The sequence below is a fragment of the Thunnus maccoyii genome, chromosome 1 (assembly GCF_910596095.1).
Source record: "Thunnus maccoyii chromosome 1, fThuMac1.1, whole genome shotgun sequence".
Taxonomy (NCBI): Eukaryota; Metazoa; Chordata; class Actinopteri; order Scombriformes; family Scombridae; genus Thunnus; species Thunnus maccoyii.
In genome coordinates, this window is record NC_056533.1 from 26,597,570 (window position 1) to 26,615,559 (window position 17,990).

The following is a 17,990-nucleotide window of genomic DNA, read 5'->3' on the forward strand; positions in this document are numbered from 1 at the left end:
GACAACAATGGTGTCTGTTAGCGGGACGTGGAGTGACAGCACAGAGAAGCATTAGTAGAAAGAGAGAAACGAGGAAGAGGACAGAAGTTGAAAATAAGGAGAGAAACTGACAGCAAGGAGGACCAAAGAGCCTGTAATGTCTGTCCCTCTCTCTGAGGGTAAAACATCCAGACAGTTTTGTCACTACACATGGTGAGCATAATGTGTGGATTCATTATGTTCTGCTGCTTTTAGGTTCATAATAACTGTATATGGTTTGAATATTTTGCTGATTTAAAGCATAATCCATCACAACAAATATCTTATTTCTTAAGAAAAGCAATCTTACTTTGTCTTTCTCTCTTAGATGATGCAATTTCTTCAACTGCAGGTGGCGAAAGCTCAGGCTTGGTTGTAAAAGCCAGTTCAAGACAATCAATTCTTTAAGCATTTTGCATATTTAAGGTTAACATTTTCCAGACAGACTTTGCTTTACATTATTGATTACATCATACATCAATATAGCAAGTGAAACTGTTAACGAGCTGGATTAAATGCTGGAACAGAAAGCTGTGGTAATATTTCACAAGATGAGACAGATGCTGTAGGTAACAAATGCTGCTAACACAAAAACATTGCAACTCATAATAAGAATACTGTGCACATATTAAATTGTGTTTTTTATACACAAAAGGGAAGGAGGATAGAAGGAGGAGGATAGTGACAATGTATAGCTATGAATTTATTAATGAGTAACTAGCTAGCAGTGACTAATATATTTGTAGTAACAAATAATTCATAATCTAATATCTTAAAATGTTTTACAGACAGTCATTTTATCTCAGTAAAATTGGTTGTGTGCTAATGATTCAAAATGCAAAATGAATGATTTTTTTTATTTTATTTTTTTTTTTTGGAATTGTTAATAGACATTCCAAAACTAAGACTATTGTGTAAATGTACAATACACAATTCTCACAGGTAATGAATTTTTATCCCTGTATTAAGGAATGTTTAAATATGGCTTTTTCATGCAAAAAACATGCACTGAATAAGCCCTTTGTAAAAGCACGTTTGAGTTTGGTTGAAGGAAAGGAGAATACAAAAGGTCAGGGAAAAAATTGTGTAAAGGGAATTACAGCTCTAGCATTATATTTTGACTTGGCCAGATAAGAAGGTGACACCTTATAACCTGATAATTTTTTAACAGCACACCTGGAAATGTATAGTTACCAAGTTGTCAGTTTTGACTGTAGTTGATGATATTTTTTCAATTCACATCCTTAGTAGTAGTTTGGTCATACAGGAATAATGAGAACAGATGCAACGTAGTAAAAAAAAATGTGCGCACACACTCATAAAGGAAGAGACCGTACCAAAAGAGTGCACAAAAATTCAGCAAGAGCATAGAAAAAAGAAGCAGAAAAGTACTAGACATATTGAGAAAGCGACTACACCGTGGTTGAAGACAGGCGGGAGAGAAAAGTAGAACTGGCAGAGTTGAGAGGAGCGAGAGCAGGAAAACATCAGTGGAGAACTCATCACAATGCAGCGCAGCAGAGCAGCTCCCGGCCGGCACCACAGGAATCCCATCTTCAGGGCTCAGAGCAGGTAATAGGAATGCTCCAGCCATTAATGCTGGGAGAAGAAGAACAGGAAAAAGCCTGTGTTCTCTGTCGAAGCCTTAGTCTTTCTATTGCCCACCTCTGATTCAACAGCAACTCACGCCGGCACACCTAAAAGAAATGGATTAAAAAGAAGTTCACAAATTGTATGGTAGCTAACTTACATACAGTGCTCAGTGACACAAAGACTGAACAGGAGAAAATGGGAAGTGCTGTTTTTGTTTGAAAATCACACTTTTTTTTTATTTCTTTCCTTCAATTACGGGAACAGTTTTGGGAGCTCCGTTTACTCAGAGGGTTCTGAAAATCCATCTGTTTTTAATGCTAATCGATTAAGCTGGAAGAACAGATCGAGAAGAATATTTAATATGGACTCTTATTATGATCCCAATACATTCAGGTTGACATCATTACCGAGTTTTAAGAAAGCAACACAAAATCTCATTATACTCCCTCTGCTTTTCGACAAGCTTTTCCTCAAAGGCATTACCAGCCAACAATATCATGAAGCTAAATTTCCAGATCATTTACATTCAGGAAGCCTTGGCAATAGAAACTCCCTTAGTTCTCTGTGACATGGGAAGTTAAACAATTTAAAAGCTTTTCTTTTTCAGAAATTCACTCACAGGTGGGCTGTAGCAGGTGTGATTGTATTTTATAATGAAGTATGTATTTAACAGGTTTGCTAGTTATCTTAATCTACCGCCAATCTGTAATGTAAAATAAGCAGATAAGGCAAGCTAGAAGTCTGAAGCCTGAAAATATTTTCTGTAGCAGAAAACTGACACAGGAGGAACAATTTGGTTTCTGCTCATAGGAAGGTCTGCCTACAATCGTGAGTACAGTACCACAAAAGACTAGCTGATGTAAATGACCAAATCCATCACACACAAGATACTAGGCCAACACTGTTTGAATGACATGTATTTTCTTTTCCTCTTCTGCTTCTTTTCTACTTAATAGAACTCTTTCATTTTTTGTGCCTTTTCTGTTTTGCAGTATAACAAAGGCTCATGAAACCAATCCAAAACATATCATTTGCAAAAACAGTGAAAATATTTTTGGCCATGTAATATGTTTACTACAAAAAGCAGCCCTGTAGTCTGCAGATTCAACTCAGTCATGCTGCCTAGTCAGAAAATGGACTGTTCATAACAGTCCATTGGGCTGTTTAACCCTTAAACGGATACCTCAGGTCTTTAGAGACCCATGACCAAATTACAAACTCCCTCATTTTATTCAGATAAGCCCTCAAGTCATTTATATCTCTTAATCTATTTGTTTTTAACAATTCTGTCATGTGAAGCATCAAAATTGTTGAAAAAACATTCTTCTTATAGATATGTAAGAGTCCTTTTTTCTCCAGTATGCAGGTGATAGCAGGTCACGTTCTTTTTTTCTGCTTGGCCTTATTTCATGTCATTCATACTATAAATTAATGCACATACAAGCATGAACAAGTTTTTTTTTACGGTAGTTTACCATTACAGTAACGTGATGGTGCAGTGCTGGTGTGTCAGGTATACTTTCAGATCAGAACCTTCTTTGATGTCGGAGGTTTCGGATGAAATGAACTCTGAATGATGATAAGCCTAAAGCTGATAATTATGAGAATTATATTTTGTGCAAAATGATCAAACAGATAATTTAGAAGAATTGTGGCAATGGTATACAAAATATGACAATGCTGTCAAGTCCATTGTATATACAGTATAATACAATTAACCTGACAGCAAAACCGTAGACACCCATGCTGCAATGACCATGACACAGTGACTGTGATTGACTGTGAAGTGCACATTTACAGTAGCCCATATGTAACTTGTGTATATAAACCTAAAATATAATAAGCTATGTTGAAAGATATCAATATGTTAGTATGTTTTATGTTGTTTAATGGATGGCAAAAATTTGTTTTGAGGGGTTAATTATTGTTAATATGTATAATATATGTTCAGTATTATTTTAATTTGTAGCTCAATATGGGTTATATAAGCAACAAGTCTCTAAAGACAGACAAAACACTTGTTCAACAATATCCTCCTTCATAAGAGTAAGTTTTAAGCTCTTGATTATTCTACAAAAAATACATGGACATAGTTGTGATTTACAATTATATTTTGACTTGTTATGTCACCGTAAGTCCAAGCATCCCAGTCAAACCATTAAAATAAGCAGCTTATGTCAACATAACGGTTCATCCACTTGCCTGTCCAGCAAATAAGTCAGTTGTTCATTAAGAGGGTAAGGCCTCTTCCTCCATTACTATCAGTGCTTCTTGTCTCTCTTCCTGTGAACATAATCAGCTGCATAATCAGCTCAATCTGTTTCATGGTCTCTTGCTACCGGCAGAATTGAAGCCAGGCTTGCCAGCTTCTCTAGACGGCACTCGCCATCACATTGTATTCAGATCAATTAGTATTCATCCAGCATCTCCGATTGCCTTCCCGCATTTGTCATATCTGGTGTGGATTCAGGTTCTCTCATGCCTCTGGTCATATTGGTCTTCATCTAAATCCAAGATCTTAATCACATTCTTAATATCTGTTTTGATTCTTGAAAATCAGCTCAATGAACAGGTTAATATTCCCTTCCATCTCCAAAACATTTCTGTTCTCTTGTTTTTGTTAAACTAAATATGTGCGACCATGATCCTGACACCATCTGTCTCCTCTCTCTACTTTCCTTCCTCCACTCACAGCAACCAATATTCAACAACCATGTCCTTGCCAATGAAGGGCAATCCTAGCATGACTAAACAAGATTTAACAGAGACAATAGTTATTTGGCCACAATACCAGCTAAAATCAACAACAACCACTAGTTTCTTCTCGCAGGCATTCAGCTGCACCGTCCACAACAACTGTTGGGTCACACGGATAGATATTCATCTGGAGCTTTCCAAAGATTAGGAAGGCAAGTGCTTTGCTATGTCTTATGGTAATGAAGGGTTGTTTTTAATAAGCTGCCTGTTCTCTCTCACTGGAATGTGAGACTAATATCTCAGCCTAAGTAGGAGGGTCACTTGGGTCAAATCCAGATGAAATTGCTGCTCACTTTTAATGCTGAAATCTTCAGTATCTATTGAAACATGAAAGAAAAAGATGAGTTAAATATTAAGACCTATCCTGTGGTATTATGGTGTAAAGATAAGGACTGTATTATAAAACACACACCTTTTCTTAAACATCAAACTTGCATTCTGTTTAAATATTTAATCTAACACTACAAAAAAGGTTGCAGAAATGTTTATTTCATAAACCAACTGAACAGAAGATCATGCAAAGATGAAAGTGGCAGAGGTGGTGTTACCTCAGACTGAAGGTTAAATATTACCTGAATAAAATCACTATCAGATTATGAGGGATCAATCTCCTCTACCTGAGAAATAAGAGCTCATCAAACACTACTTTAATCATCAGATCTGACTTATCACATATGGCTCTGAGACTATTAAAACATTATTTGCATGTGTTATGGCAATAGACCAAAGTGCACTAAATGGAAGGGTATTCTTACAATATTCATATGATATCTTGATGAAAAGTTCTATTTCACACAGGCTTAGCTCTCTACTAAAAATACTAAATACTGAGGTAGTGGAAAGTGAAGATATGCTCACTATTAGGGCTGTTTAAAACTCCAAGAGGACCGCTCCAAAGCTTTTATGCCTCTCACATTTAGAGTGTTGTGCTTAGCATAGAGGAGGGAAGGCACATCTGCCCCAGAGTTTCCCTCCTCACCCTTCAGAAGGCCATCCCCTCCATTTCCAAAATTAAGCAAGTATGCAAGAGGGACCCCAGATCGATGAACACTCATCAGCCTCGCCATCTGGCCCCAGTTTGTTTTCTTAGCAAATGAAGCTGATTATTGAGCAGGGTGGCTAATGGCATTGAAATCTACTGGGTTGCTCCTGGTTTACTTGGCCATCTGAATTTTGCAGAGAAATTTGTATAATAACAGGTATTGAAATAGCCTCAGATGCAACTCATTCAGTACACAAGTGTACTAACATAATAACTGATAATGCATGCAGGTGTTTTAAATCAGCTTTTAATGGCTTTGAAATTGCTGATTGGGGTGTGGCCAGAAATGCAACATGCTTGAAAATAACCTACAGAGAGCAGTGCAGTTGCAGTTTTCTTTCCTTGGTGATTCAGCGTTATCTGATCTTGTCTCTGTGTATTCCATCCAAAATTGGCAATTTACAAAAACTTATTCTTCTTGACATGTTTCCCAAAAGGAGTGCCTGAATCATGGCATTATTTAAATAGATGATTTGTTAAAGCACAATTGTTTAATACAGATAAATATCTCTCTCATATCAGTCCACTGATGATTCAGTTGTGTCTCATAAGTTACTACATGATTTGACCATTTATGACATGATACATTAGTTATGACTGAAATAGGGTCAGATCAAAGCGGTCATATAAATGACCTCACTAAACTATTTTTTATTTGTTTTTATCATCATTGTGCTAATTAAATGTTCAAAAATACCCTACACCATCAGCTTCTAGCTGCTGATTTGTGGTGCTATGTGTTCATGTCATGCCACTCCACACCACCCAGAAAACAACATAATTCCCTGTTGAAGCTGATTCACCATCTGGTGAGTCCTTGTTGTCATGTGTCACTGTGTTTGGCATGGTTGTTTGAGTGCTATGAGACCAGTGATGTGATTGGCTTATCATTATATTTAGTAGTATTTATTAGTATTATTATTCACCACACCCTCTGATCTATATTCCAGACCCATCCCTTGTGCAATTAGCACTGCTGCACATACATGATCCAAAATAGCAGTTCCGTTTGGAAACACCCACACAGTTAGTGTGCTCATGACCTACCACTTTGCACTAGTATTAATGCAAAATTAATATTCTGTTCACCATATTATCATCATCATGGTTTGCCAGTTTACTGGGAGGTTTTTTAGATTTTATCATTTTTATTGGCATATTTTGGCACAGCATCTCAGAAGTTGTTAGGAAAACTCTCTCACTCCGACAGCTGCCTCTAGGCCCCTATAATATTATCTCGTCTAATATCTTCTTGATTGTTATATCGGCTGTCATGACAGATTATCATATTAGAGGTTGACCGCTTTGATTTAGAAAGATGTTTATAAGCACCTCACTTCATGTCAAACTTTCCCTCTTGTGGTTATATTTTGTCAGGCTAGAACAAGGAAATTACGACAAGTTTGTCCCTTCAAGAGAGTTTGGCAAATCCATCTAGGAACACTCGTATGAGCAAGCCTCACAGAATCTTGCCTCATATAGTGATAAAAAAGTATGACAGCACTTAAGGCAAATCAAGATTCTACCTACTTCTGTGTATTTCCATGCCTTTCGTCCAATGTATACTGGGATGTACTCTAGCTCCTATACCCCTGAATACAACCCACAAAGCGAAAGAATGAATGAATCATAATAAATGTTTCATATACAATACTAATAGCCTTATATGCCAAACATCACATTCACTGCAAAATAGAGAGGAAGAAAAGGCTCAGAATGCACAGGCTTTTGCTATTCAGACTACTGGTATGTGCAATGAGGATTTTTTAGCACACTTACACTTGAGCTTAAATTCATTTATACAGTACAACATCTTTGTCCTTCCTAGTAGTATAGAAAAAAATTAGGCCATGGATTTTTCTCCTCTTCATGGCTTTGTTAGAAAACTGGCTTTAAATAACATACCTATAATTCAGTTATTTAAGATGTAATTGTCAACATGCACTCAAGACATTAGTGGGATACAGAAATTAAATCTAAGATTAGTTAACTTATTCCTCTTCTTACAATACCTTATCCAATGTGGTTATTTTGATTAAAATCTTAGCAACCAGCACCAGGCTGTAGGAGATAGAATGGGATCCCCTAGAGTCTAGACGCTGGTGGTGGTCGTGGAATGAGCCAGCAGATGGTTGATGAACCTTTGTTTGGGTCTCTCTGGACACATGTAGGTCTGAAGGACAGAGTGCATAATTGCAACAATATTTTAAGAGCAGCACTAAAGGTCTGACTGACTAGAGGAATGTGGGTAGGAAGATCAATGGTCAGGTATGGTGAAGTCAGAATTGAGAATGAAAGGATTTGACAGTGTGGGAAAGTGCGAGTGTGAGTGACGGCATTTTTGACAGCATGGGAAAGTTAACCTGACATGTCAGATGGTTTATTACACAGAACCATCTGAGAAGTCTTCCATGGAAACTGTTTGGAAAAGGGCAGGTGCTTTCGAAAAAAAAAACAACTTGGCACGTGATTGGATGAATCCATCCATCACCGTCTATACTCATCTTACCTTGCGAGGCATCTGGATCCGCAATGCTGATTGGTCCGAACCATCAGTGGTTCAAACACAAGTGCATAACTTGAGGCCTAACAAGATGGATTCTCGCGTGATGTCATGATGTCATCATCTTGTGGTCTCACAAATCCAGCTGCCTTGCAAGGTAATGGGAATGTGGAGGTGACAAAGAAATAGAATGGAAGAAAATAATAATGTTCACAATTGACATTTGAAGGCAGAGTGTGATGATAGAGATCTTCATTAGTGAACTTTCACCAAAGCTTCATTTTTACTATATTAAAACAGTTCATGTTGAAACTCACTACAATGTAGTGACTCAGCTTCTGTTGGCTACAGTATTAAGCTCCCAGCAGTTCAGTCTTTATCATCCTGGCAAGCTATGATGCTGCTTGGTGAGTCAGTCTATATACTGTAATATTGGCTAGCAATACAGCCAGCCAGCTAAAACAGCGATAGACTCTCTTTGTTGCATTTATGCTGCTGAATTATCTGACTAACCCATAATGCAGAATGTTCTTTCCAGAACAACAGTCAACAATTTCAGTAGCTCCTGAGGAGGACAGACAGAAAGGGCTCAATTCTGGCTATTTCCTGGTTCCCAAGAAAATACATTAGGCCCATTCTGCACCTATGCCTACTGAACTTGTGTGTGCCTTTTTGGATGCTCACACTAAGACTATGTCCACACTAATATGTTTTCATTTTTAAACAGCATTTTATGATCTCTGTCCACACAAGCATTTTAGCCCCGTTTCAGAAATTATCTCTGTTCATACTAACACACCTGAAATACCTGAAATCCACATAGGGCTGATAACACCACTGAACATGGGAATTGTCATAAATCGCTCGAATAATAACTTGCCTCCTGCACATGTAGGCAATATTAGCATTGTTAAATGCTGAATTTAACTGCACAACAGCTGCTAGCATAGACAACAATGTCAGCAACACCTGTAATTTGTTATTTATGTTGAATTAACAACTGGTAGTCAAGGCTGATGTCATTTGTTTTCTTCTGGAAAAGGGTCATGTGATAGGGCGTGAAGAATCAGGGAAAGACACGTCATGACTGATAAGATCCAATCAGTAAGCAAACATGGGTGTTTGCATCATCGTTTTCAAAAGTCTCCGTTCCTGCCTATCCAGACTAAAATGCAACCCTGGAGTTTTCAAACTAAAATGGGGTCAGCAGCATTTTCAAAAGTCTCCATTTTAGGGGTGTGGACACTAGGCATAAATGTAGCAAAAGTTATGCGTTTTAAAACAAAAACGTGTTGAGTGCATGTAGCCTAAAAGAGCAACTGGAGCTAGTGCAATTGGGCAGCTGGCTTACCACTATAGACTTCAGACACTTTCAGTGCTTTGATGATTCAGTGGCTCCCAGACAGAGGGGGTTTGGCGGCCTCGTGGGCATCTCTATATTGCATGAGTCTTAGGCTCCCTGAGAGACATACAGACACATTGGGGTTGTGGTTCACCTGCTTCTATTATTGTCTGAGGTCAGTCAGGCTCAGTTACAGTGGTCATGTCTAACTCACCTCCGGTAGAATGGTAGGCCTACAAGAATGTGAGCAAGCCAAGCACAGACAGAGCTACCATTGTCACCCTGCTGTGGGTATGAAGGCCAATCCCGATTAGCTGAGAAAGCATGTGCAAATTTCAGCATGCTGCCCTGTTAACGTCAACACTTTACATCAGTATTAATTTATATACTTCTTTGAAGTAATAATCTTGAAGATCTCCGTTTTGTTCTCTTTGGTGGTACCATATGGCAATAAGCGGTAATTGCAGGTGTGTTTTTCTTTTGTGCGGATAACCAAAATAAATTATTTTTGTTGTTTTTTTTACTCGCAAATCTTTTATTGCATTTACAGTAACATAATGAGTGTAGTTGTTGTCGACTCAAGTACTTCACCTGGTTCACTGTCATCTGCTCCGCTGTGTGTGCAGCACACACAGACACAAGGAGCCCTCGCTGAAGCACAAGTGGAGTGGAGTGGACAGGAGAGGATAGTGCGCGACCATAAATGACCGCAAAATGCAACAGAGACTGTTTATTTATGTTATTCACCTAACTTATGTGCACTTGTTTCATTTCAGTTCAGTGTGAGAGTCTCTACTGTGTTTTGCTGTCAGTCCTCTTCTCCGCTCTGAGGAGTACTGAGGGGCAGTGCTCAGCCCCGCATGCTGCACACACAGCGCAGCACAGAAGAGACAGTTACTGCACTTGCAATAAAAGCTTTGCAAGTAAAAAGCCAATAAGAGTAAGCTTTTGAAAAATAAGCCGCTTCACACACAAGCTCCGCTGATTTGAATGCATGGCGGGAAAGTTGCTGCCGACAACCAGTTTGTAATAATCATAATACTGCAAATGCAAGGGCTTTCATCAGCGGGCCTTAGGCTCAGTCAGTTACCTCATTCAGTGATAGATAGTGACTTAACAGACATTTACTTAAATGAAAATCTTCGAGATTATAAATTTAAAGGCCTTGAAACCTATAACCTTTTTCAATCAGCTCCTTACATGTGGTCTTTTATAAACAAAGTTTTCAGCCAAAATTATACAGTTTTGGTCATTTAACTTCAAGTTACTACAAGGAACTTTCATTTTGTATTGATTTTAGCGGCCCCTGTGGACAAAAGCAGTAGTGTTTTCTCAAAAAGAAGACTGCATTTCTCATGAGTACCACCACCTCGTGTTGTAAAGATCTTGGCGAGCGCATGCATTTTTAATACAATTTCTTCCTTTTTTAAATAAAGCTGTTTGCAGGATGCACAGCAAAGAGGTAAAGTATCTATTTATGGCTATGTAAGATAAATAATTGTAATATGAAGATAGTGAAGCAAAGTAAACTTTGTTTTAGTACCGTTCATACACCTAGGTTACATGTAAGGCTGCATTCACCACCAAGTCCAGCAATGCGGCACCTTACCGCAGGGTTGTGCAGAGGTGTGGACATGTTTATTTGTTCTTTAGAACGTAACCGCTGTGAAACAATCAGAAAATGAAGTTTTATTTCTCAGATTAACTGCTTTGTTCTTGCTGCACCACTGCTGGCTCCCTTTATTCACTCTCTAGCTCACTTAACCACTACTGCTCTCTCTCTCTTTCATTCTCACTCGTGCTCTCAGCTTGCTCGTGCTCTCCCTCTCTTTTGCACTCGTCATTTTTAAAATGAGTCAGGAGGCTAACAACAAGTTTAACTTTACTTTTAACATTATCAAACTAAGAAAAATGTCCTTCCCCCGTCCTCCCCTTGTCCTAGTCAAGGATCGCACGATTTATGTCATGTGATGAAAATGAAACATCAAAAAATAACAGATTTTTTCGCAGCAATACCAATGAAAGTTGGAAAGGGGACTGCTGTCACTCCAGTCAACCATGAGCCCTTTGAAGAATCTTCAGAAAAAAGCTCTATATCTGCTGCTGCTGCTCCACCTAGCCAGTCTGCTGATGTTAAGGAGAACAATAGCCCTGCATGTAACGTTACTGCCTCTGCTGCCCCAACAAGCCAGCCGACAATATTCACTCTCCATTTGGTCCTCTAGCTAACGTTACCCCCTCTGCCTTGGCTCCAGCTAGTACTGGCCACTTTGCCTGTTATGTTGCTGCTCCAGCTAACCATTTGCCCTGTGCTCCGTACTCCTATCCAGCCATACACTCCTCCATTGCTCCAGGGCCTCCACCTCCCAACTCTGCTCCCTCTGCAAGCCTGGCAGAAGTCCACTGCTCCAGTGAGTGTTGTAGGGATCTGACTCACCGGTCCCACCAACCAGATGACTCAGCTATTCTCTCAGGTACAAAACATATACAAGGTGGAACACAGAAAAACCATTCCGTTCAACCACAGTGGTTTAAAGACTCCCAGTGGCTAACATTGTGTCAAACGCAAGCAAAAATGTCACCTATGGACTGTTAAAAGACTGCGTTCGGGGTTAAGCAAAACTAATGAACATGCTTTCTCTGTGTTTGGATTTCAAAACTGGAAAAATGCTGTGTGCTCTTTTCAGAAACATGAAAGCAGCAAATATCACAGAGAGGCCATGGCTTACTACAATTTGTATTTATCCCAGCAGCAACGTATTGTGCCCCAGCTTGACACCCAGCTGAAAGTTAAACAAGAGTACAGAAGCGACATGCTAGTTAAGGAGATATCCTCCATCATTTATCTCATGGGTCAGAGCATGGCATTAGATGTTAATGATCCAAAGAACAGCAATCTACAAGTTGCTTTAATTACGGGCTCAGGATTGACCTGAAATTTACCAATGGTTAGCTGACAGAATCTACATGAGCAATGACATAATCAATGAACTGATTAAATCAATTTCTCATTCAATATTATCCCAGGTTATTTCACCTATTCGTGGGGAGTTATATGCACTAATTGCAGATGAGACCACATTTCAAATAAAGAGCAGCTAATGGATTTATTCTACAGAGTTGACAACAGCTATGTCCCTCACGAGGATTTAATGGGTTTATTTGACTTTCCTCAGGCTGACGCTCTGACCATTCTCACTGCACTAAATTACATTCTCATCCAATGCAACGTTTTCCCCAGTATGTGCCGTAGACAGGCATACGATGGGGCTGCAAGTATGTCTGGTCATTTGCTTGGACTTGCAGCACGCTTTAAATGGGACAATCCTGCAGCCATTTATGTGCATTGCGCATTGTCTTAATTTATGTTTGAGATACTGTGAATCAGAGATGCATTGGACTTCATGCAAGAGGTGGTACATATTGTGAAACAGTACCCCGAACAAAACCACAAGTTCCAAGTCTTAAAAAATGAAATATCCCTGGGCAATAATAACCTAAGTACTCTCTGTCCAATGAGATGGACTGTATGCACAGATGCAGTGAAAGCCTGCACACGCATTCCTGAGTCCAGCAGATCATTACAGGAGACTGTACTTTGAAGTTCTGGATATACTTGATGGTGTATTGGAATGGCGTTTTGAGCAGAGAGACTTGCATATGGTAGCTGCCCTGGAGTGCCTGATTGGGGAGACGGTCGGTTTCCCGTCTTCCATAGTGGATCTCTACAAGAGGGATTTTGACTTTGACAAAGCACACAGCTTGATATGTTGCCAGACGCAATTCAGACTTCTGGGATAGAAGCAGGCCAAACAGTATCATCAGTAGCACTGGCAATGAATACAACTCCTGTGGCAAAACCTCTATTGCCAGAGGTGCACAAGCTGTTGAAGTTATTCTACACCATCCCTTTGTCAACTGCCAGTGCTTAGAGGTGTTTCTTATCCCTCCGTCATTTAAAGACATATCTGAGATCAACGATGACCCAGAAAAGACTAAATAGCTTGATGTGCGTCCACACACAAGGATTTTTTGGCAACAGTGGATGCTCTGGGGATTGCCAGGGACTTCATCCAGCACAATGACAGACGGATACACTTCTTCGGCAATATTTAAAGAGCAGTGGTGAGTTTGATGTTTCTTTTTAAATTCTACATAGTCTTTAGGCTCTTAATATGTTAGCTGTAATACCATAAAGATCGTAAGTGGAAGTCAAGTTAAAGTTAAGTGTGTGTGTGTGTGTGTGTGTGTGTGCGTGTGTGCGGGGCAGGGGGGGGATTTGAAATGCGTTCTGTGGTCCATGGTCCTAGTAACATCTTTGTACTCCCTCATGGTACAATGCTATATGTTCTTCACTTAACTGTTTCCCACTCTGATGGGAAGCTCTGTCTCGCCCCGCTGTGGCCTGTCCTGCTGTCATGGAGTCTCAGCACCTGCTAGTGGTCTCGTAGCAAGTAATACTACTGATCCTCGTCTTGATTTCTTTGTGTTTTGTTGCCACGGTCTGGATCGTTGAGACGGAGGATGTGGATTAATTGACTCATTGGAAGAGAACTCATGTTCTGTGGGGTGAGGAAAATGAACTGTCTGTGGCGCTGGCTGCCATAAATTGTTTAATCTGATTTTGCAGGGAATCTCACCCATTTAGAATAACTATATAGAAATAGCCAACCTTCTCGCTGATGGTCTCATTTGCTTGTGTAGATCATATAGAGGCATCAGAGGCATAATGAGACTGCCCCATAACCAGTTAAAAGTTCAAGTGTTTTTTGTCTGGGCCCCTCTCAGTGCTTTGTAGTGGGTGTGGCTCTGCTGGAGAAAAAAGGTGATGTCACATACTTATGGGAACCAATCAGGATTTAGCACAAGCACATGATTTTTTTCAAAAACTTTCACTTTGATTATTGCTTTTTTTAGTCATGAGGCATTAAAGTTATAGAGAAACACTTTTGATTACATTTTCAAGGGGCTTTTTTTTGTAAGGCTGCTCAAACGCACACATACACACACACACACACACACACATACACACACATACACACACACTCACACACTTTATAGCAAGTTAAAAAAGATACATGAAAAAGCTTAATGGCCACGTTTATCCTGTGGTTATAATGCCCAACACTGATCTGATATCTGTGATGTTATTGTTTATGTATGTATATTTTTAAATGTATGATAAATACAACATGTTGATTGTTTTCTCTTATATTATTGGCTAAATCCCAAAATACATTGTTCACTTTCTTGTTGCAAAATGTTCATACCAGATCTGTCAATTCCCAACGACAAAACTTTCCCTTCCCAACGGAAATTAATTTCATTTCCTTAAGTGACCTCTCAACACCCAACCCCCTCCTTTAAAAAAAGCCATGTAACCCTTAGGAAAATAATTACTTTTAACGGTAGAAATTGCCCATCCCCCAGGAAGACTATTGACACCACCTTCTGGCTCCTGTCCAAAAAGTTGTCTGTGTGTGTGTGTGTGTGTGTGTGTGTGTGTGTGTGTGAGGCACACTTACAGATGGTCAACAATAGAAAGCAGTCCAGTGGTCCAGCCCCTCCCTTTCAAAGAGACTTCCTTCATCAGCCTCTTCAATACCCAAGCTGCTTTTATTACTCTTTAACCCAGCTGCATGCCTGAAACCGCTCATACATTTTCTATTAACTGTTTGAAATTAAACAGCCTTAACCACCAGAGAGGAGGATGTACAGTATTTATAAAGATAATTTGGATTTTCAAATGTAAACAGGCAGCCTTGGTCAAGAGAGAGATACATTTGTGTCAAATCATTGAAAAGTGCTTAAAAGTAATTGTATGCAATATGAATAGTATTTTTTAATCAAAGCTACATTTTTTTTGCTCCATATTTATTATTTTGCCCAGAATACAGGGGCATTCTTTATGTATAACACTTTTAGTTATTAAAATAACATTGCACAAATACCACACAGGTACAAATGTACTACACATGCTGTATTGAACTATGGGTTACGATTATAATTTCCAGTTCAAGCCATTTATTTAAGCAGGTAAATGTGTTGTTTAAACCAAAATAGTGTTAATTATTAAAATGCACACAAAAATATAATTAAATGAATTGTTGTTGTTTTTTTAAACAGGCTTGTTATTATTAGATATCCTGTGATAAATTGCTCTACCTTCTTAATCCAGCAGCCTCTGACTTTGGATGCTTTTTTCCTTGTCTAGTAATTTAAATGTAAGTTTACTAAGTTACCATTGTAAAGGTAACAGAAGAGGCTATAATCCATTATATATCACAAAGGCGCCCTTCAATTTGGGAAATGTGTGCCAAAATATGTCTTTTGTTAGAGAACTTAAGTGCATAAAATCTAACTAAATTAGGAGGTAGTCCATTTTAATTCATCTTTCTATGAAAAAACATATTGTTTACCATCACTTCCCTTATATGCAATTTAAAGCTTTGTCCATTTCCAGGCAATTAGTGATCGGAAGGGTTATATATCATTCAGTTAAAAAAGAGAAGAAAAAGAAAAAGTACTTGAATTGAAGCAGAGATGTTTGATTGGTTAAAACAGCAAAACACCACAAAATGTCATGATGTAATTGGTGGAAATGCATGCATCACTTTCCTGTTTCTATTTGAATGATGCAACTGCCAGATGCCAGGTTCGTGGGGGCCCCTCTCACAGCAGAGGATTGCTAAGGAAACCTCTTCATCCGTTAAAATACCGTGAGGCCCTGTAACTTAAGATCAATAGCTCTGAGACAGGATGTGATGTAGTTTTCTGGTCAGCTGATGCCTAGTGTGTGAGTGCACAATAGCAACAATACCAAGCACACGTGCTCCATTGTCACAGTGAAACTGAGACATAAGCCTTTCCCCTGTGGCTTCCTTCCACCTCCCATCTGTCTTTTTTTGTCTCCGATTGTTAGACACCATGTGGCTCCAACGGTGTGTCTGAAACAATGTCAAGACCACTGATGGTGTTATGGTTTAAAAAACGCAGTCACCAGAAAGTATTCACACATCTAACTATTTGGCTGTTAAGACTGACTCAATGCATTAAAATATAAATGATGATACTCTGAGATACTCTATGATACCATACTAGTATCTATGTCATAGTGGAATTACGAGCTTAATTTTGAGTGAATTTCAATTTTTGAACAACTGATAACAGTTAAGAGCTAGAAGAAAGACAAGTGAACAATGTTGGTGGAAGTATCTGACATCTGATCAATAGGGGGCCCTATTGCCACTTTCAGAACAAATTTGTTTTTAAAGGACCAGTGTGTAAGATTTAGTGGCATCTAGCAGCGAGGTTACAGATTGCAACCAAATGAATACACCTTCCCTTCCCCTTCCAAGTGTGCAGGAGAGCCCACAGTGGCTGTCAAACTCTCAAAAAACAGGACAAGCTTCTTTTTTTTTCAAACAAAACAAAACAAAAAGTTTGTCCGTTCTGGGCTATTGTAGAAACATGGTGATGCAACATGGCAGACTCCATGGAAGAGGACCCACTCCCTATGTAGGTACAAAGGACTCATTCTAAGGTAACAAAAACACAATTATTTTTATTTTCAGGTGATTTTAAACTAATGAAAAAATACTTATGAATATTATATTCAATTTCTGCCAAGTCTGTTCCGCTAGATGCCACTAAATCTGACACACTGGTCCTATAAATAAATCAGAATGTTTTGGTATTGATAGTGTTTAATAAATTGTATTTTGAAAAATCTTGTTTTCCAGATGCATTGGCTTAGTGTGCCATATTTCAAATGAACCTTTTCAAGCCTGAACATCTGTCAGGTAACAATTTCAAACCTCCTTAAAGTTCAGATTTCACCTTTAAAAGGTGACTTAATGCATCCATGCTTTTCCTCAAATTAAATTAACCAGTGAAGCAAGTGGAGTTAAAATAAGCTTAACCTAAGTTACCATGGGAATCTATTATTACAAATTACACTGGTTCAGCTCAGGTTTATTTCCATATTTACGTTAATCAGCTCAATTAGCTGAAATGAAATGTGGCAGTATTTATGCTCTGAATACTGTACTGTATGTCTGTATGTACCTTACAAGATAATGTTGATCTAAAGGGGTGGTAAGGTATTGTTACAGAGCAACACATCTTCAGTTGAAGTCTGTTCATGATTTTGCTAAATATAGATATGTGGGAAATATGACAAGAAATGGTTTAAAATATACTCGTAGCAACCAGACCTTAGTCTGAGCTGACTTACTTAAAGGCTCACATACTCATTCTGTTACCGGGAATCCTATCTCTCCATCCAAATTGTTTCAGTCTGATTTGGTGAGGGTTGAAGATGGCTGCAGTAGATGTCCACCGTCACCCCAATACAATCACCAACCAAAAATATCAAAAAATTACATTTGAAAAGTCCACAACAATCCAGAAATCATGACATAAGTAGTATATTCTTATTGTAGTTCTCTTATTATGAGATCATAGCTTGATTCCTTTTTCAAGGAAGGAACTTCAAGCTAGTGTACATACTATGAAAGTTTGAAAGTCAAACAGCAATAACTGTGGGTCCTGCTATAGATTACTGTGAGTCATGACTGACATTTCTTTTTTATTATTGTTTTTTTTTTTGGTTTCTGTTAATTAAATTTTTTCTTGTCTCTTGTCTGTTTTATCCTCCATCCTTCTTTAACACATCCTACTGTCCAATGCACAGAAAAAAGACTTCAAAACCCAACATTACTGAGGTAGTGTTG

At 38.7% G+C, this 17,990-nt stretch overlaps 1 long non-coding RNA gene across 1 annotated transcript; it reads right to left on the reverse strand.

Annotated features, from left to right (window-relative positions):
- Positions 1-940: 940 nt before the first annotated feature.
- On the reverse strand, positions 941-15,831 carry LOC121905905. Its single transcript, XR_006098488.1, has 3 exons — positions 14,781-15,831; positions 13,617-14,064; positions 941-1,715 (listed from the first exon to the last, which is right to left on the reverse strand). It is a non-coding gene; the product is annotated as an uncharacterized LOC121905905 (long non-coding RNA).
- Between the last annotated feature and the right edge of the window lie 2,159 nt (positions 15,832-17,990).